General features: G+C 38.7%; 1 protein-coding gene across 3 annotated transcripts in view; it reads left to right on the forward strand.

Annotated features, from left to right (window-relative positions):
* IQCM (IQ motif containing M) overlaps positions 1 to 21,422 on the forward strand; it is a 495,919-nt gene that overhangs the window by 21,901 nt on the left and 452,596 nt on the right. The window contains exon 1 of one of the 3 annotated variants that reach the window (XM_078367841.1): positions 19,476 to 19,517. The exons of the other annotated variants lie outside the window; for them this stretch is intronic. The gene's annotated coding sequence lies outside the window, so the exon portion shown is untranslated. Of the gene's footprint in view, positions 1 to 19,475; positions 19,518 to 21,422 lie in introns of those variants that run through there. 3 annotated transcript variants of the gene reach the window in all.

The following is a 21,422-nucleotide window of genomic DNA, read 5'->3' on the forward strand; positions in this document are numbered from 1 at the left end:
AACATAATGATCTCCAGTTCCATTCACCATTCACATTGTTGTGAATAACAAGATCTCATTTTTAATGACTGAAGAGTACTCCATTGTGTATAAGTACCACATATTCTTTATCTATTCAACTCTCAAGAGTTACTTAAGTTGCTTCCAAATCTTAGCTATTGTGAACAGAGTTGCAACAAACATGGGACTGCAAATATCTCTTTGATATACTGATCTCCTTTCTTTTGAGGATATACCTAGCAATGGGATTGCTGGATCATGTGATTGCTCAATTTTTAGTTTTTTGAGGAACTTCTAAACTGTTCCCTTTAGTGGTTGTACTAATTTTACATTCCTACCAACAGTGTATGAGGGCCCCTTTTTTCCCCCTACATTCAAACTAGAATTTGTTATTGCTTGTCTTTTGAATATAAGCCATACTCATTGGGGAGAGATGATCTCATTGTAATTTTTCTTTGTATTTCTCTGATGATCAGTGATGTTGAGCACCTTTTCATATGTCTGTTTCTCATTTATATGTCTACTTTTGAGAAATGTCTATTCATTTTGCCCAAAAAATTGCCCCCAACTTTTTTGCCCCCAAAAAATGTGCCAAAAATAACTTTGGCTATTCTGAGTCTTTTGTGATTCCTATCAATTTTAGAATTATTTATTATTTTTTTATTTCTGTGAAGAATGTCATTTATATTTTGATAGGGATTGCATCAGATCTCTAGAGTGCTTTGGAAAGTATGAACATTTTAATAATACTTACTCTTCCAATCCATAAACATGGAATATATTTCTGTTTTTGGTGTCCTCTTCAATTTCCCTTGTTAGTGTTTTATAGTTCTCATTATAGAAATCTTTCACTTCTTTGATTAATTCCTAGGTAAATTTATGTATGGCTACTTTAAAAGAGGTTTTTTTTTATTCCTTTTTCAAATTGCTTTCTGTTGGCATATAGAAATGCTACTACGTTTTATGTGTTGACTTTGTATCCTGCAACTTTACTGGATTTTTTTTCAGTTTTAACTATTTTTCAGTGCAGTCTTTAGGTTTTTCCAAATATAAGATCATATCATCTGTAAATAAAGATAATTTTATTTCTTCCTTTCCAATTTGGATGTAATCCACTCACCTCAGCCTCCCAAAGTGCTGGATTACAGGCATGAGCCACTGCACCCAGCCCTGTAAATTCTTCAACGTAATTACAATAAATGTCTTAAAATCCTTGTCTCCTAATTTCAATAACAGGGTAATCTGTGATCTGCTTCTGTTGAATATATGTTCACTTGATTATTAGTTTCCTGACTCCTTGTAGGCCTTAAAGTTCAAAATTATGATACTGAATATTATCTACTAAAGAACAAAAGCTGAAATATCTCTATATATTTTAACTTTTAAATTTACGATTTCTTTTTTATTTTGTGAGTTTCTTGACTTTATTTTATAGCTCTTGTGTTGAATTTTAATTTTAGTAATTATATTTTAAATTTACTTTAAGCTCGTATTTTCTAGAATCAGCATCATAACACTTAAGTCTTTTTTTTTGGTTATATGAATGCAACTTTGTTGGAATTTCTTTTGTGCTGTTGATTTTCCTCAAATGTCTGGTGATCCATGGTTGTCTACTTTTCCTTGTTAATGGGAAAGGTTGAGTAACGTAACTTGCTGGCTAGCTTTCTTTTGTCATTGTATTCATCTATTTCCCCTGTATGAGTATTATAATATAAAATATGTATACTTGGGTGAACATGTTCACTGATTCACTGGCAAATGGGCTTGAATTTAATATGGATCCTGTTAATAGGTAGATAGGCTGGTAGTTTTCTTTGGAGCGTAGCACCTCCTGAAAAATCATTCAAATTATTTAGTGATGAGCTGTTTTCCTCCTGTGTCATAGTGCATTTCTGCCAGTTGTCTGAAAGTGAAAATGTGGGAGGGATTTATCCAGCTGTTCAGTAGTCAGTATTTTAATGAAATATCCTCAATACTGCCCTACAATATACCCCTGCTCCACTTCTAGCCTGTGTGGTTAAATGCTTTCTGGGTTCTCTCTTAGGTATAACAGACTCATCTTCTGTACAGGCTTCATATGCCACTCCATGGGCTCTGTCTTCTCCATCACTGCAGTAATCCCATTTGCATCCTGTCTTCTCTAAACCCCGTTAAACACTGTAGAACACTCATTACAGTTTCCTGGCCACTCAGCTTCCATATCTCACTCACTTTTTGCTATTGTATTTTGTTTTTACATCTTTTAGATTAATTTCAGTGTTATTGAGGAGGTAGAAAGGTACATATTCATGCTCAGTCTGCCCTCCTGCCTGAGCAGTAGCATGCATTTAGAGTGTTACCTTGTTATTTACGTGTTCATGCGTTTGCCTTTTTTGGTTTTTAAAGAAATATAGAAGCATTAAAATCAGGCATAAGTATCTTACAGGTTTTTTACCCTCTCTTTATATTTTATAGATTCTATCATGGGCTGAATGCTGGAGTGACTAATTTCTAAAATCCATTAACATAAACCATAACTAATGTGTCACAACAGAATGTGTAGAAGGTTTGTTGTGGCAAATTTATGTTCTGGAAAAGTAGAAAAACTAAAAGCAAATTCATAACAAGCATATTTAAAATAATACATGCTAAAATGAATTGTACTTAAAGCAATTTTTGGTTTTGCTTGATTTTATTCTTAGGAAGCAGGAAAAAAGATAAAGATAGTCAGAAGCTGTTGCAATTAGAAGAGAGAGGCACTAGGAGGAGTAAAGCAAAAGAACTGACAAGAGATGGAGAAGGAGGTGCCTAAAAGTAAAGAGTAAAAATAGAAAATATCTCATCTTCTGCCTCTTGTCTTCTTTGGCATGGAAGGAATTTTGAGGTGGCTCTGACCCTGAACACTTAAAACTCAAGACTATTACAGAAAAACAAATCCTAATTTCTTTAGATCTTGGGTATAAATGCTATGGGTTCGTTAGTTTTCCTCCGGCAGAAGGTACCTATCTACTTTTTAAACCAGTGGAGTGTTTATAAGAACTGGCAAGGGGCTGCAAACCTCTCTGAACACTTTTTAATTAGACTGAAATTCTATCAAGGGATTTGTGCTGACCTCATAAATAATGAATGTGAAATTTAATTTCCCAAAGTCACAGGTGCCCAGTCAAGGATATAGACAATTTATGTATCTTTTCAGGATAAGCTACTGCACGTGAACATTGCTCCAGTGCCGAGATGTATGGGGCCTAGGGTAGAGCCTGCTTTGCATTATGGTTGAAAACTTCTTAAAGTGTTTGTTCCTCTGAACACTTTGGAGACTAGTCAGGTGCATTACTACCCGACTCAATATAATTTTGTAGCATCATTTGTATTTTCCATCACTTGGTTTAATTGTTTTATTTTCTAATATCTGGAAATGATTTAGTACAATGAAAACAGCAAGCATAGCAGTTAGTTATGGCTTCTGTTTATAAACACATTGAATACTAAAGAAGATGGGTCAAAGACAAAAGTAGAGATTACTTACTAAATTTTTCTATTGTTTGAAAGTCACCTATGATGCATTTTGGGAACAACTGGACAGAAAATATTTTTTAAAATAGACATTTTCCCCTGGCTATGTAACTTTCCTGTGATGAACTGGCTTAAACATATGACTTTATAAAAATATGACTCTTTAAATTATAATGTTTTACAGTTAGCATCACGTAGCATAACGTGCTCCTGCCTGACAATTTTATATTATTTTTTTTGGTAGAGACAGGGTCTTACTATGTTGCCCAGGCTGGTTATATTTAATTTTAATTTTGCAGAAGTACACTGTATAAATAGTTCTGACACTATCAAAAGTAGTTAAAAAAAATGCATATTTCATTTTTACATATGGTAAAATTTTTTCAAGTGAATTAAAATACTGTTAATCTTTTCATTGAATATAAATATGGGCTCCCCTCTGATATAATTAATATAACCTATACTATTCAGTAGAGAACAGAAATGTTAAATCATATATACAAAACTGGCTAAGAGTATTTCATTAGCAAACCAGTTCTGCAGTTTCCATAGACTTATGGAAAATGTTATTCACCTCTTGGGGAAAGCCTTTGGCAGAAAGCTGAGTTTTGCTTGGCATCTTAATTGCATTAGTTTAGTCTCTGGTTAGCCTGCTCTTGATGTCAATTGTGTATATGTTCTTCATGTGTTGAAGAAAAAACAATTTAAGTTTTCAACCCATATTTATTTTTCTACTGGTACTTAATCTCTGTGTTGAGTTTAAAATTTAGCATTCCAATGTGATAGCTTAAATATGTACTGTTTGCAATAATGAGTGTTTCCAAGTGATCATATGGGATTCTGAAGTTTTGATGCTTATTCTTTTAGATCCTTCTCATCTAAACATCCCTGTGGTATAAAATAAGGACATTATATAAAGTATGGGTATGTTTCTTAAGCACAATAAGCCTTTTAGAATTCTCTGCCATCTAATAGCAGAGATGTAGAATGCACACTAAAAAACATTTTCTAGGTAAGAGTAGAATGATGGTTACTAGAGGTTGGGAAAAGGTAGTGAAGTGGGAGGGAGATAAAGAGGAAATGGTTAGTGGGAACAAAAATACAGTTAGATGGAAGGAATATGACCTAATGTTTGGTAGCACAATAGGGCAAGTACAGTTAACCATAATGTTTTTGTATATTTCAAAGTAACTAAAAGAATGGATTAGAAATGTTTCTGACACAAATAAATGATAAATGCTTGAGGAGAGAGGTATCCTAATTACTCGGGTTTGATCACTGCACAATGTATGCTTATAGCAAAATATCACACATACCCCCCAAAGTGTTCAACTATTAAGTATCTGTAATAATTTTTTTAAGTTTCTAGTTAAAAAATAAAATAATTAGACAATAAAAAAGATGAAGAGCAATAAAGGGCATTAATAAAATTTAGCCAATAAACATGTGCTATCTACCAAAATGATTCATGTTAATGAAATGTGAAGCATATAGGTCTTCATTAATCCTTTCATTGGAATTTTTGGCTCCTGAATAAAATTACTTGCATTTTATATTGCTTTACTTTTTAATTAGCAACGGTTTAGTTATCTATAACCTTTGATCTTTCTAAAATGAAGTCAGTATTTCTCAGCATGTAAGAGTTCTTTTCTTAGAGTTTTTTTCTTCTTTTTTAGAAGTAATTGTTTTATTTTTCCAACTAAATTCCAGTCCTACAAGGGAAGTAAAACAATGATACATTGGAAAAAAATACAGCAATAAACATTTGTTAAAAAGACTGATAGCATAAATAAAACTACCAAGAAAAGGAACCAAAGAAAATCATATAAACCCATTCTGAAACCCAAAGGAGTCCTGGAATACAGAAATGCCTTCCTCCTTTCCTATTTTACAGAAAGCACTGCAGAGTATTTGGTTAATATTGTCCTGGGATTACATTCTAAAATAAGTAACTGGTTGCATCTTGGTTGTAGTACACAATTAAAATCACACTAACTTCATCTGAAGTGCCATTCTACAATTCTATTTACCTAACCAGTGAAGGGCATGTTCTTGAATGCCAACTTTAATCCTTTTCAAACATTAATATAAGATGTGAAATTGTAATGATCCAGTAAAATGAGGCCACTGGTATTAATACAGGTAGTAAAAGTCCACATCCAGGTGGTACTGACATCAAGGAAATCTCTAAAATCCAGTTGCTGCTGCCTAAGAGTTGTTGCCCCTGACAAAAGCTTGAAATAACCTGTATTTACAGAAGGGATAGTGGCATTGGTGCATGTCATAATTGGGACCTCTTGCAACAACTCAACAAAGAACAAGGCAGCACACAAATGCAGAATAGGTGATTCATGAAACATAATTAGCAGACTGTTCTTCATATTGTCAGATCATTTGATCATGCTTTATAAACTTCACAAAAGCATCATAGTGTTCTGCAAGTTTTGTGTTCAATATTTCTTCATATTCTTCTCAAACTTTCTCTTCACATTTTTTCAACAAACATTCATAGATCATCTCAACCTGCCATAGAGTAAATAAGGACTATTCTTATTTTAATGGTGAGGATGCTGCAAATGAAGTCCTTGTTGAAGCTGGTCCACTGAGGAGAAATGCATGTGGCTGTGCATCAGAAGTACAACATGGATCTGTCTGTTGGAAACTCATTTCTAAATGTCTTCTCTTCTGCTTTTTTTTCTTTTCTTTCTCTTTTCATTTATTTTATTTTACCTTACCTTAGCTTAGTGTAGCTTGGCTTAGCATTAGACGTTACCCTTTTTATCTAAACTCCATGTTCCTCTCACCTCAGCACCCTAATTAGCTGGAACCACAGATGTGCAACACCATGCCCGGCAATTTTTTTGTATTTTTAGTAGAGATGACACCTTGCCATGTTACTCAGGCTGGTCTTGAACTCCAGAGCTCAAGTGATACACCCACTTTGGCTTCCAAAATGCTGGGAATACAGGCGTGAGCCACTGTACCTGGGTCTTGAGGTATATATTTTCATAATATTTGTCTTGTTAATATTGATATGATAAATTTAAAAGATAAAGACCATTAAAATGGAATGACTGTGTTACTTACCTCAAGTCACTATACTTTATTAAATTGTGTATTAACTTGATAATGGAAGGAATTGGGGGTACAAATGGGAGTATGATTTTTCTTGCTATGTGGTCTGATCCTTGGGTTATCTCAGAATCAAATTTATAATGACTGAACTGTGCTATTTCACTGTCCTTTTGATATATTTTAAATATTTATAGGGTACATATTATATTTTGTTGCATACTTTGAATACCTAATGATCAAGTCAGAGTATTTGGAGTATCTGTCACCTTGAGTATTTATCATTTATATTTGTTGGGAACAATTGAAGCTCTCTCTTCTAGCCACCTTGAAATATACCATACATTGTTGTTAACTGCAGTCATCCTATTTTGCTATTGGACATTAAACCTTATCCTTTCTATCTAAACTGCATGTTTGTACCATTAACCAGCCTCTCTTCATCCCCTCTACCAACTGCACATTCTTCCCAGCCTTTTCCACCATTTTACTCTCTACCACCATGGGACCTACTTATTTAGCTCCCATGTATGAGTGAGAACATGAGATACTTATCTTTCTGTGCCTGACTTATTTCACTTAACATAATGACCTCCAGTTCCATCCACGTTGCTGCAAATGGCAGGCTTTTATTCTTTTCTAAGGTGAATAGGATTCCATTGTAAATCTATACCACATTTATTTATCCATTCATCCATTGATGGACACTTAGGTTAATTCTATGTCTTAGCTATTGTGAATAGTGCTGCAATAAACATGGGGATGTATTTCTTTCTTTCTTTCTTTCTTTTTTTTGTGAGACGGAGTTTCGCTCTTGTTACCCAGGCTGGAGTGCAATGGCGTGATCTCGGCTCACCGCAACCTCCACCTCCTGGGTTCAGGCAATTCTTCTGCCTCAGCCTCCTGAGTAGCTGGGATTACAGGCATGCGCCACCGTGCCCTGCTAATTTTTTGTATTTTTAGTAGAGACAGTGTTTCACCATGTTGACCAGGATGGTTTTGATCTCTTGACCTCGTGATCCTTCTGCCTCGGCCTCCCAAAATGCTGGGATTACAGGCGTGAGCCACTGCGCCCGGCCGTATGTGTTTCTTTGATATACTTAACCTCCTTTCCTTTGGATAAATATCCGGTAGTGAGACTTCTGGATTGTATAGTAGTTCCATTTTTAATTTTTTGAGAAATATCTATACTGTTTTCCATAGTGGCTGTACTCATTTACATTCTCACCAACAGTGTATAAAAGTTCTATTTTCTCCACACCCTTTTCAGCATCTGTTATTTTGTTTCTTTTTAAATAACAGTCATTCTAACTAGGGTAAGATGATATCCAGTTGTGGTTTGATTTATGTTTCCTTAATGATTAATGATTTTGAGCCTTTTCTCATATATATTCTGGTCATTTGTATGATTTTATTTTTTATTTATTTTATTTATTCATTTATTTATTTTGAGACAGAATCTCACTCTGTTGCCCAGGCTGGCATATGGTGGCACAATCTCTGCTCACTGCTCATTGGGTTCAAGCAATTCTCCTGCTTCAGCCTCCCAAATAGCTGGGATTACAGGCTGCACTACCACACCCAGCTAATTTTTATATTTTTAGTAGAGATGGAGTTTTGCCATGTTGACCAGGCTGGTTTCGAACACCTGACCTTAGGTCATTCACCCACCTTGGCCTCCCAAAGTGCTGTGATTACAGGCATGAGGCACTACACCTGGCCTGTATGTATTCTTTTGAGACATGTCTATTCATGTCCTTTACCAACTTTTAAATGAGATTATTTTTTCCTATTGAGTTGTTGGAACTTCTTGTATATTCTGAATATTATTTTCTGATCAGATGAGTAATGTACAAATGTTTTCTTCCATTCAACTAGTTGTCTCTGTTGATTGCTTCCTTTGCTGTGCAGGAGCTTTTTAGTTTAATATAGTTCCTTTAGTCTGTTTTTTATTTTGCTGTCTATGCTTTTGAGGTCTTAGCCATAAAATCATTTCCTAGACCAATGTCTTGAGGTGTTCTTCCTGTTTTTTTTTTTTCTAGTAGTTCTATAGTTTTAGTTCTTATGTTTAACTCTTTAATCTAGCTTGTGTTGATTCTTGTATAGGGTCCAGATTTATTCTTCTGCATATGGATATCCAATATTCACAGCACCATTTATTGAGGAGGATGTTCTTTCCCCAGTGGATGTTCTTGGTATCTTTGTAAAAAATCAGTATGTTGAAAACACATGGATTATTTCCAGGTTCTCTATTCTGTTCCATTGGTCTATGTGTTTGCTTTTATACAAATACCATGCTGTTTTGGTTATTGTAGCTTGGTAAAGTATTTTGAAGTCAGGTAGTGTGATGTCTCCAGTTTGGATATTTAGGATACTTTTTGTTTCTATATATGTTTTAGAATTTTTTTCCATTTCTACGAACAATGACATATTTTATTTATGTATTTTTTCTTTATTTCTTCTAAAAAATCCCCAGAATACATGTGCAGAATATGCAGGTTTGTTATATAGGTATATGTATGCTGTGGTGGTTTGCTGCACCTATTGACCTGACCTCTAAGTTCCCACTCCCATCTCCAATAGTCCCTGGTATGTTTTGTTCCTCTCTCTGTGTCCATGTGTTCTCAAAGTTCAACTCCCACTTATGAGTGAGAACATATGGTGTTTGGTTTTCTGTTCCTGTGTTAGTTTGCTGAGCATGATGGCTTCCAGCTTCATCTGCATCCCTCCAAAGGACATGATATCATTTCTTTTTATGGCTGCATAGCATACCATGGTGTATATGTACCACATTTTCTTTATCCAATCTATCATTGATGGGCATTTGGGTTGGTTCCATGTCTTTGCCATTGTAAATAGTGCTGCAGTAAACATACATGTGCATATGTCTTTATAGTAGAATGATTTATATTCCTTTGAGTATACATCCAGTAATGGGATTGCTGAATCAAATGGTATTTCTGGTTCTAGACCCTTGAGGAATTGCCATCCCTGTCTTCCACAATGGTTGAACTAATTTATATTCCCACCAACAGTATAAAAACATTTGTTTCTCCACATCCTCTCCAGCATCTGTTGTTTCCTGACTTTTTAATAATCACCATTCTGACTGGTGTGAGATGATATCTCATTGTGGTTTTGATTTGCATTTCTCTGATGATCAGTGATATTGAGCTTTTTTTTCTTATGTTTGTTTGCTGCATACATGTCTTCTCTTGGGAAGTGTCTGTACATATTGCTTGCCCACTTTTTGATGGGATTTTTTTTCTCGTGAATTTGTTTAAGTATTCTGTTTTATTTTGGGGTGGTTCTGTCCTTGGTCTTGGGTAGTTTCCTTACATGCATGTATTGATCATTGTTTAACTGAAAATTTTAGAGTACATCTTCATATCTCTGTACCTCTTTCTCCATAAAATATCTCCACTCTGATGTTCTGCTTTCTGATCTCTCCAGACTACAAGGTCCCCTTAACTCAAGGAGCTTGCCTGGCTCCACCTGGCTTTCTTCATTGCCAGAAATTCCCTCCAGGTAGTAAGCTGGGGCAATTGTAAGACTAACTATGTGTGGGTCATATTTCTCAGGGATCACTGACCCTTCATTGTGTGATTTCCAAAGTCCAGAAATGTTTCTTATATTCGGTTTATTTATTTAGTTGTTGCAGATAGAAGGAAAATGTAGCCCTTATTTCTTCTTGGCCAGTAATGGAAGTTCTGCACATTATCATATAATTTGGAAATACAAAATAACATAATTAGTTTTACTTAAATTTAACAGAATCAAAAGATTCTAGCCTGAAACTGAAGAAACAATGGAATTTTGGCTTAATGTTACATCATTGTAAGCCAGGTGTCAACGAACTACAGCAAGCAGGCCAAATCCAGCTCATGGTCTTTTTTGTGCAGCTTGAAGGCTTTTTTTTTGTTTTTGTTAAAACAGTTTTAAAGGATTTTAAAAGAAATACTAATAAACAACAGAGATTGTGTGTGGTCTGTAAAGCCTAAAATATTTATGATCTGACCATCCACAGAAAAAGTTTGTACAAAAAATCCTGAAAGATCTAAGGTTAGAAAAATTATTATGAAGGATTAATTTTTTGGGTCATTTTTTAAACAATTTTGTGCTTCAAGTTGAGATAGTATGAATTTTCTCCCTGATGTTAATTGTAAGAAAATACTTTTTTTTTTTACTTCTTTGAGCCACTTTGTACCATCCTTCAGTTTTATTGGTTATATTATTTCTTGTTGTCAAAGTTTAAAACATTCAAATTGTATTTTCCTACCTATTACTATAGTTGTTTAAATAAATTAATTAATTTAAATTGATGTAATGCCTACCAACTTTTATTCCTTAATTACATTTCTACTTGAGTTCCTAAATTAGGTCTTTTCACATAATCTCATATTTCTTGGAGGCTTTGTTCATTTCTTTTCCTCTTTTTTCTCTCATCTTGCCTTCTCATTTTATTTCATTGAGTTGATCTTCAATCTCTGATATCCTTTCTTCTGCTTGGTCAATTCTATTATTGAAACCTGGGTATGCTTTGTGAAGTTCTTGTGCTGTGTTTTTCAGCTCCATCAAGTCGTTTGTATTCTTCTCTAAGCTGTTTATTCTAGTTAGCACTTCATCTAACCTTTTTTCAAGGTTCTTAGTTTCTTTGCATTGGGTTAGAACATGTTCTTTTAGCTCAGAGAAGTTTGTTATTACCTACTTTCTGAAGCCTGTTTCTGTCAATTCATCAGACTCATTCTCCATCCAGCTTTGTTCCCTTGCTGGTGAGGAGTTGTGATCCCTTGGAGGAGGAGAGGCATTCTGGTTTTCGGTGTTTTCATCCTTTTTTGCATCTTTGTGGATTTGCATTCTTCCCATCTTTGTGGATTTATCTACCTGTGGTCTTCATAGTTGGTGACTTTCCAGTGGGGTCACTGAGTGAATGTCCTTTTTGTTGATGTTGAAGCTATTTCTTTCTGTTTCTTAGTTTTCCTTCTAACAGTCAGTATCCTCTGCTGTAGGACTGCTGGAGGTCCACTCCAGACTCTGCTTGCCTGGGGATCACCTGCAGTGGCTAAAAAACAGGAAGGGTTGCTGCTGGTTTCTTCTGTTATCTTTGTTCCAGAAGGGTACCTGCCAAATGTCAGAGTCAGCTCTCCATTATGAGGTATCTGTTTGCATATACAGGGGTTGGGGAGTTGCTTGAGGAGACAGTCTGTCCCTTACGGGAGCTCAAGTGCTGAGCTGGGAGCTCTGTTTTTTTGTTCAGAGCTGCTGGGCAGGTTCATATAAGTCTGTTTCAGTGGAACTCATAACCACCTCTTTTCCCAGGTACTCTGTCCTGGGAAGTTGGGGATTTATTTATAAGTTCCTGATGTGCTGCTCTATTTTTTCAGAGATTCCCTGCCCAGCAAGGAGGTAGTCTAGTCACAGTCTGCCAGCAGAGGCATTGCTGATCTGCCATGGGCTCTGCTCAGCTGCTGTATGAACTTCCTTGCCATTTTGTTTACAGAGGTACAGTTAAAACTGCCTTGGTAATGGCAGTCTGCCTCAGTAATGGCAGACTGCCTCATTAATGGTGGATTGCCTTGGTAATGGTGGACTGCCTTGGTAATGGTGGACTGACTGGTAATGGCAGACTGCCTTGGTAGTGGTGGATTGTCTCAGTAATGGCTGACACCCTTCCATGCACAGAGCTGGACCATCCTGGGTCTAGCTGAGTTTGCTGCGGAACTCTCAATCCAGAGCATTTCAGATTGTTGGACCTGCTGAGCCAGATTACCTGGCTCCCTGTTTCAGACCCTTTTTTTGCAGTTGAATGGGAGGCTTTGTCTCCCAGGTGTTCCAGGTGCTAGTTGAAAAGGCTTCCCAGATTTGTGTGAGTTTTTGTGTGGAGACCTGTGGGCTGTGCTGGAAACTCGTGGTGCTTTTTAGCCTGGGAATCTCCTGGTCTGTGGGCAGTAAAAGCTCTTTTGGAAATTGTCCCGACCTGTGGGATGAGCAACGGAGACCCTAGGGAGGGAGTGGGGATTAAAAGAGAGAGACAGGAGACGTGGAGAATGGAGACAAGTCAAGGATCTGATCAAGTCTCGATTATTAGCTACAAGGCAGTTGCTTATAAACAAGTAAGGGCGGGAAGTTCTGAGGGCTGAGGTCAGAGAGTAACCATGGAGACGAGGCTGCAGGCTAGCCTAGTAACTAGGAGGAATGTGAAACTTAAACAATAAGGGAAGCCCACAAGATGTAGGTTTAGGTAAGAGGAACAAAAGCTTAAGCAACATAGTTACAAGACAGCTACTGCTCCCCACAGGTCCCCCTTTTTTATTTAATTTTTGTGTGGCTGATTGCCTGTGGGGACCATGCCTGTCTTAGGTCAAGAGATACACCTGCAGTGATGCTTTTTACCCTTACCCATCATAGGGTGAGCGGGATTCATATCCCGGTCCCCTGTCTTAGGCAGGAGCATCTTACTGCTAGGCTCTCAGGTTGCCCGTCATTGGCTAACTGGTCCAGCTCATCAGGCAATGTCAGAAACGGTTGGTGGTGCTTATCAAGCTTCCACCGTAGCCTTGATCCAACTCCATTTCCCTGTCGGCCATTTCCAGTTTATGATAATGGACCTGTAGGGGCTCCATTTTTATGGAGTCAATCTGTTGTTTGACAAAAGCCATGACCTTGTTGAATATAAGAGGTCCAACAGTGAGGAGTAGGAGGAAAACGACAAAAGGGCCAAGGAGGGGGAGGATATAGGGGAGGAACCAATTCAACCCTGCCCACAATGGATTATTGAAGAGTGCTTTTCTTCTTTTTGCCAGGTCTTCTTGCAGGGCTTTTATCTTATCTCTGACAACATCAGAACGGTTAGCATAAAAGCAGCATTTTTTATCTAATGCAAGGCACAGTCCTCCTTTCTGGGTGGTGAGCAGATCTAGGCCTCGTTGGTTTTGCAGGACTACTTCGGCTAGGGAGTCAAGTTGATCTTACATCATATTGTGATCCGAATATGCTGTCAGTCTTAGGTATGAGAGTCATTATCAGGGATATCAATATTAAGGTCCACATGTTTCTGAAAGATTGAAAGAGGGGGAATAGGGAATAATCCTCAGGGCTTAACACATTCCTTGGGAGGGGTTATTATCCTCACATCCTGATGTTCCTTTACTGCTTACTTGTTTCACTAATCTCTCTGGTAGCCATCTGGCTGAATAAGCAGATTCACAGACTGATCCTCTACCCCAAATCAATACGGGGTCGGGTTTGTGCCAGGAGCCAGTCATAGGATCTTTCCACATCACTGATGCGAATTTTGTTTGAGTTTCTGATTGCCAATGGCGTTCTGCAGCGGAGTGTCCATTTTTGTCTAAAGTTAAAAAATTGAGTATAAATAGTGAATGTGCCATGAGGTTTCTGGGGGACCCCTTAATGGGGTACCATTCCCCCTTTTTAATTTTTTCAAAGGTAATTTTTAAAGTGAGATGGGTTCTCTCAACTATCCCTTGGCCTTGAGGATTATATGGGATGCCAGTTATATGTTGTATGTTTAATTGAGAGCAGAACCGGGCAAAGGCTGTGCTGGTATACCCTGGTCCATTATTGGTTTTAATTTTTTGTGGACAGCCAAGGGTGGCAAAAGCAGATAGTAAGTGCCCGATGATGTGTTTAGTGGCTTCTCCAGTTTGGAGTGTGGCAAACACATATCCACTGTAGGTATCAATGCATACATGAACATATTTGAGATTGCCAAATTCTGAAACATGAGTTACATCCATCTGCCAGAGTGCATTAGGGACTAGGCCCCTAGGGTTAACTCCCAAATGGGGTACAGGTAAGTGAGTGGCACATTGTGTGCATTCCTTAACTATTTGTCTAGCTTGTTCCCTGGTAATATGATGTAATAATCTAAGGGAGTGAGCATTAAGGTGGTGTAGGTTTTGTGTGTGTTGAGCTTGAGATAGTGGTGGCATATGTATGAAAAATGTGGGTGGCTAGGTCGGCTTGTTGATTGCCTTGTGACAGCGGTCCAGGCAATCCTGAGTGGGCCCGCAGGTATCCAATAAAAAAAGGATAAGTTCTGCTAATGATTAACTGTTGTAATTGTTTGAATAATTTTGCAGCTGAAGAGGTATGTTTGATGATAGGAGCTGTCTCTAAATTAGGTATGGATTGAGCAATGTATGCACTATCGGTGTAAATGTTTAAGCATTGATTAGGGAAAGTAGAGAATACTGCTATAACTGCTTGCAGCTCAGTAAGCTGAGCCGAGGATGATTGAGTTTGAAACTGCAGGGTATGGCCTTGACTAACATAGGCAGCTATACCTGTGGATGAACCATCGGTGAACACTACGAGTCCATTGGAAATGGGCTCAGATTTTGTGACTTTTGGAAAGATAAATTCATGTCTATTGGCAAAGCAATCAACTTATGAGGGGGATAGTGGTTGTCTAATTGTCCTGAAAAGGAAACCAATGCTATAGGCCAAGCCTCAGTAGTTTGCATGAGCCACTGAACTTGTTCTTTACTGTATGGCTGGATAATCAAGGAAAGTTCATAACCAAAATATTCCTTGCCCATTGTTCAGCCTTGGATAATTAGATTTGCTACCATAAGGTGATATGGTTCAAGGACTCTTTTTGGCGTGTTAGGGAGGTGTACCCACATGAGTGGAGCGGTTTGCCAAAATACCGCGGTAGGGGATAATGAGGTTTGACAAATAATAAATTGGAGCGGCTTGCTATAATCTACAAAAGTGATGGTCTGATGATTGATGGCATGTTCCACAGTTCGAATAGCATGTATGTTCTGAGAGGTTAACTCGCGAGGTGATGTGGGGTTTGGGTCTCCATTTAGAATATCATATAGTGGTTTGAGATCTGCCTTGCATAGTTTCAAATAAGGTAGTAGCCAATTAATATCTTCTAATAACTTCTGAAAGTCATTGAGTGTCTTCAGTTTATCTCACCTGAGTTGTACCTTTTGCATAGTAATTTGGCTTCCTTTTAGTTGGAAGCCTAAGTACGTATAGGGGTCTGTGAGTTGCACCTTTTCAGGAGCTATTAACAGACCATGTTGAGTAAGAGATGTTTGCAAAGCTTTAAAACAAGACAAAACATCCTGTCCAACTTTTCCTGCTAAAAGAATATCATCCATATAATGGATAATATAGATTTCTTTCCAGGTGTCTCTAACAGGTTGAATGGCTAAGGCAACAAAAGATTGGCATAAGGTTGGACTATTAGCCATGCCTTGAGGTAACACTTTCCAGTGATATCTTTTCATAGGTTCCTTAAAATTGGTAGAGGGCACACTGAAAGCAAAACGTTTTTGATCATCTGGATGTAATGGAATAGTAAAGAAACAGTCCTTTAAATCAATAACAATTTTATAGTAGTTTAGGGGTATGGCGACAGGAGAAGGGAGCCCAGGTTGTAGGGCCCCATGAGGACCATGGATTTGTTGACTTCTCTAAGATCCTGTAGCAACCGCCATTTTCCTGACTTTTTTCTAATAACGAAGATTGGTGTATTCCAAGGAGAATTACTAGGTTCTATATGCCCCACCCGCAACTGTTCCTGTACCATTTGTTGTGCGGCAGCTAATTTTTCTGAAGAGAGGGGCCATTGGTCAACCCATATGGGGTTGTCTGATAACCAAGTAATTTTGTTTGCATGGGCTACAGGACAGACCGCGACCCCTACTGAAAATGTCCTACTCCTTTCTTGTCTGTTTTTGGTTTAGATTTTATAGGGTTTAAAATTCCAGTTTGGGTTTTTCCTAACCCAGTGCCGGGCACATACCCGTGTTTAAGCATCTGGGCAGTAATGATCTCGTTAGGACTACCTATGACCATACCTATCTGAGCCAGCAAATCCCTTCCCCAAAGGTTGAAGGGTAGGCCTGCAACAATATAAGGTTGGATTTGGCCTTGATTTCCCTTTTTATCTTCCCATTTTAACATTTTTGTACTTTTCTCTGGATTTTTGCTCTGATCAATACCGGTAAGATGAGTAATAGTAGCACTTATTGGCCATGTGGCAAGCCACTGGGTTTTGTTAATTATAGTCACATCTGCTCCAGTATCTACTAGTCCGGTAAATTCCTTTCCATCTAGCCATAATGTCATCATGGGCTTGTCAGGAGATATCACTTCTGCCCAATAGACATCAGAGGAACCGAAGCCTAAGTTACCTCTGTCCTTTTTTATAACTCTATTATGGGTTTTATGGAGAGGTAAGAGTAAGAGCTGTGCAAATCTTTGTCCAGGGGAGATAGTACTTATAACTTTAGGGGAGGTTACCATGACTTTGATTTCTCCTGTGTAATCATTATCTATTACTCCGGTGAGGACTTGTAGACCTTGTAGGGTAAGGCCACTTCGTCCTAGAATAAGTCCAAAAGAACCCTCAGGCAGGGGCCCGAAGATGCCTGTGGGCAATGCTTGAACCCCCATTTCAGGTGTTAATACTGTGTGGGAGGTGGAACAGAGGTCCAATCCTGCACTTCCTGTTGTGGCTCGACAGAGGTTTGAAACGGATTGTTGGTTGGAGGAACAAAACTGACTGCCCCATAGATTTGTTTTTGCTTGGGGGCCTGGGGCTGGCCCCTCATTCCGTTTCCCTGATGTGGAGAAAGTGGTTTTCCCTTGGGCATCCCTTTTGGATTTACATTCATAGGCCCAGTGCTTCCCTCTCTTGCATCGTGGACATAAGCCAGGGACTTTTGTATTAAGGGAGGGTTTTTTATCAGCATTACAATCTTTCGCATAGTGACCAGTGGCACCACATTGAAAGCACCTATTTTTTGACTTATTAGATAAGAACGGTTTCACAGTATAGCCCTGTAGGGCTGCAGCCATAGCTAATCCCTGTTGATAGGCAGAGCCTATATCTGAGCACAGGCGTATATACCCTGAGAGATCTGTTTTCCTTTTATAAGGGCGGATAGCCACTTGGCAGGCAGCATTAGCATTTTCAAATGCTAGTTGTTTAACAAAATCTGTGCCTGCATCTGCATTACCAAAAATTCTGCCTGCCGCTGTAATGAGGCGATGTATAAATTCTGAAAAAGGTTCATCTGGCCCTTGTTTTATGCTGGTGAGGGAGGCACTAACATCCCCCTTTGTAGGCAGCTTTCGCCAGGCCTTTGTACCCGCAGTTTGAATTTGGGCATACAGACCTGCATCATACTGCATTTGTGCATGGCTGGTAGCGTAATTGCCTTCACCAGCTAGCATGTCAAAATTCCAATTATTATTAGCCTGTGCGTTGCGGCGGGCAGTTTCCTTACAACATTCATAAAACTCAGATTTCCACAATAAATAATCACCCCCTGAAAGGGTGGCTCGGGCCAAGGTCTGCCAATCTCCTGGGGTAAGCCAATTTTCAGCCACTGATTCTAAAATCGCAGTGGTGTACGGAGCAGTAGCGCCGTATTGTGCCACTGCAGTTTTTAGTTCTTTGATTATTTTAAAATCGAAACCTTCATGATGCCTCCAAGCTGTCCCCTGCTGGTCAGTGGTTTCTGTCACTGGATACGCGCTTGGATCCTCTAAATCTAATAAGGTGTTAAGCTGAGGAGGTTGTCTTAACGCCGCTCCCCTACGGGGAGGTATGACATTTTGGGTAACTTGAGTTTTAGCCTCATTCTTTATTTTACCTATTTTTATTTTTTCAAGCTGTTCTATGAGCTCTTGATGCTCAGTTTCAAGCCTAACCTGTTCTTTTAGGTACTCGATTTTTTCTTGTAACCTTTTTCGGGGATCAATAACGGGACATGCCATTGGGGGTGCTGAGGGCCCCGCCTTGTAAGGCAGAGGTCGCCGCCTATGGGGGAACCAATCTGAGTTTTTATAATGGTCCACCTCTTCTTCTAAGTCATCCCAATCTATTCCCTCCTCAATGCCTTCGTCTTCAGAATTATTTGCTCTTTCAATTAGCCAGGGGGTCTTTTCCTTTTTGGTGTGTCTAGATCCTGAGTTGGGGGCCCCCTGGGCAGACACCCTCTTTGGCCCTCTTTTTGTCTTTGCTGAAGGTGCATTTTTAGTCTCAGCCTGGCATTGTGACTCTCTGGGCGTCCCCTTCTTTGAGTCACTATCAGAGGATGTTAAATCCTCCTCATTAGCTTGTGGTGACTGCGCCTCATCAGTTACAGACAATTGCTTAGAGTCACCTGGGCTCTTAGAACTGTTGAGGGTGCTTTTATCAAGTTCTCCCTTTAAGAGAGACTCTCCCTGAGTCATTACATTGGCAATGAGGGGGTCATGGCATCTCTGAGTTAAAATTTCATCTATCAGGTTCCAATAAGAAAAGGCTGTGACTGGGACCTTTTTGGGTCCAAAAGCACTGTAATAATCTTTTAAAGCATCTCCTACCCTTTTCCACCATTTTTGGTCTATGGTTCCTTCCTGGGGAAACCAAGGGCAGACATCCTGAATATAGTCAAAATATTTACACAATTGTTTTATTTTCACCTTTACTCCCCGCACCTTTAAAGCCTTACTTAAACTCTCTATGAACAACTCATGCTGGCTGATTTCCTGTCCCATATTCCCTGTCCGCTTACCGGAGCGCGAGTCCGTGGCAGGTTCCCACGATGCTCTTTCCTCCGGGTTTCTTAATCCTTCTGTGCCGGCTGACCTTGACGGCGTCCCTCACTGTGTCCCTCGTACTTGAGCTCTCACGTTGGGCGCCAGTTTGTCCTGGCCCACGGGACGAGCAACGGAGACCCTAAGGAGGGAGTGGGGATTAAAAGAGAGAGACAGGAGACGTGGAGAATGGAGACAAGTCAAGGATCTGATCAAGTCTTGTTTATTAGCTACAAGGCAGTTGCTTATAAACAAGCAAGGGCAGGAAGTTCTGAGGGCTGACATCAGAGAGTAACCATGGAGACAAGGCTGCAGGCTAGCCTCCTAACTAGGAGGAATGTGAAACTTAAACAATAAGGGAAGCCCACAAGATGGAGGTTTAGGTAAGAGGAACAAAAGCTTAAGCAACATAGGTACAAGACGGCTACTGCTCCCCACAGGAAATGAGCTCTTTTGGAAATGATCACTCACCCTCTGCTTTGTTCTCTCTGGGAACTGTATTCCAGAGCTGTTCCTATTTGGCCATCTTGGATCTCCCCCCTCATTCGTTTATTTAACAAGTGTTTTCTGTATATAGGTTTACAGCAGTTAACAAAACAAAGTCTGTACCTTCTTGCAGTTTACATTCTGGTACAGGGAGAAATACAATAAACAAATAAATGAATAAAGGCGATGGTGATACGTGAGTGCTAATGAGAAAATATAGCATTCAGATATTTGCAATGCATATTTGTTGGGATAGGATTTACTTTTTTCAAAGAATGTCTCCAACAAAATAATCTTTGACTAGGGGTCTAAAGAGGATATCTGGGGGGACAGCATTGAGGCAGAATGTTTGAAATCCCTGAGCCATGGCAAGTTTTTCATATTTGAGGAGCAACATAGAGTCCATTGTAGCTAGAGAAAAGTGAGAAATATAGACAATGAAAGATGAGTTAGAGTTGGGTATAGGCCAAATTGTGCAAATAGCTTCAGATTTTACTCTGAGTAAGATGGAAAGCCATGGGAGGAAATATTAGTTTTCTATTGCTGTGTAATAGATTATTACAAATTAAGTAGCTGAAAACAACACACACATTATCTCATAGTTTCTTTGGGTAAGGACTCTGGACATGGCTTGAGTCTGTTTTGTGCCTTGAAGTCTTAAAAGGCTTCATTCAGTGCACTAGCCAGCTTGCCTACTCAATGGAGGCTTGAAAGTGAATCCAGTTCCATGTGCCCATTCACATTGTTAGAAGAATTTATTTCCTTGCAGTCATATGATTGAGGGTCCCAACTGATTGCTGACTATTGGCTGGAGGCTGTCTTGGGTCCTAGAGGCCACCTGAAGTATCTAGATGTTGTTGAATCTCTTTACCACGTAGACTTCTTTACATGGTCACTCACTGTATCAAGCCCACAATGAGAGCCTCTCTCTCTAATTTGATGAGATAGTCTTAAATTATATAATGTAATTATGGAGATAACATACTACTCTTGCCACTTTCTGTTGGTTATAAGCAAGTCATAGCTCCTAACTACTCAAAGGGAGGCGATTACATAATGACACGAATACCAAAGAAAGGGCAAGGATTACCCTACAAAATTCAGATCAAGTCACTGCCTGCACAAAACCCTCTGTAGTGCAGTGACTTGATCTGAATTTTGATACTAAATGATTATTCTTGTTGCTGTATGAATAATATTCTGTAGAGAGGTCAAGGTAGAAGCAGGTGACCCTGCTAGGATGCTAATGTAGTAATCAGGTTGTTTGAAATAGTGATGTACAAGCAAAATAGAAGATTCAAGAATTATGTGCAAGTTTTGGCCTAAGAAAACGGAAGAAATGAATTGACATTTACTGAGATGAAGAAGTCTTGACTGAATAATAGGTTTTATTGTGTGATAGTTGGAAAAAAGAGTTCAGTTTTACACTTGCTAAGTTAGGAAATGTTGGTTAGATAGCTAGGAGGAGATATTGAGAAAGTAGTTACATAAATGAATGTGGAGTACAGGGGAGAGTTCTGGACTGTAGATATACATTTAGATCAGTCAGAAAGACTTAATTTAAAATTGTGAGACTGGATGAGATCACCAAAGAAGTAAGAATAGAGAATTGAAGCACTCTAATGTTTAGAGGTGGAGAGAGGAAGAGGAAACAGCAAAGAACACTGAGAAAGAGTGTCTAGTGAGGGTGGAAAGTGAAAGAGAACTGTGAGAGAGTAGAATCCTAGGAGGCAAGTGAGAAAAATGTTTCACATGATTATCATAAAATCAATCTTCCTTCTATATCACTAATTTGATTTCTA

Source organism: Callithrix jacchus, chromosome 3, assembly GCF_049354715.1.
Source record: "Callithrix jacchus isolate 240 chromosome 3, calJac240_pri, whole genome shotgun sequence".
Classification (NCBI taxonomy): domain Eukaryota; kingdom Metazoa; phylum Chordata; class Mammalia; order Primates; family Cebidae; genus Callithrix; species Callithrix jacchus.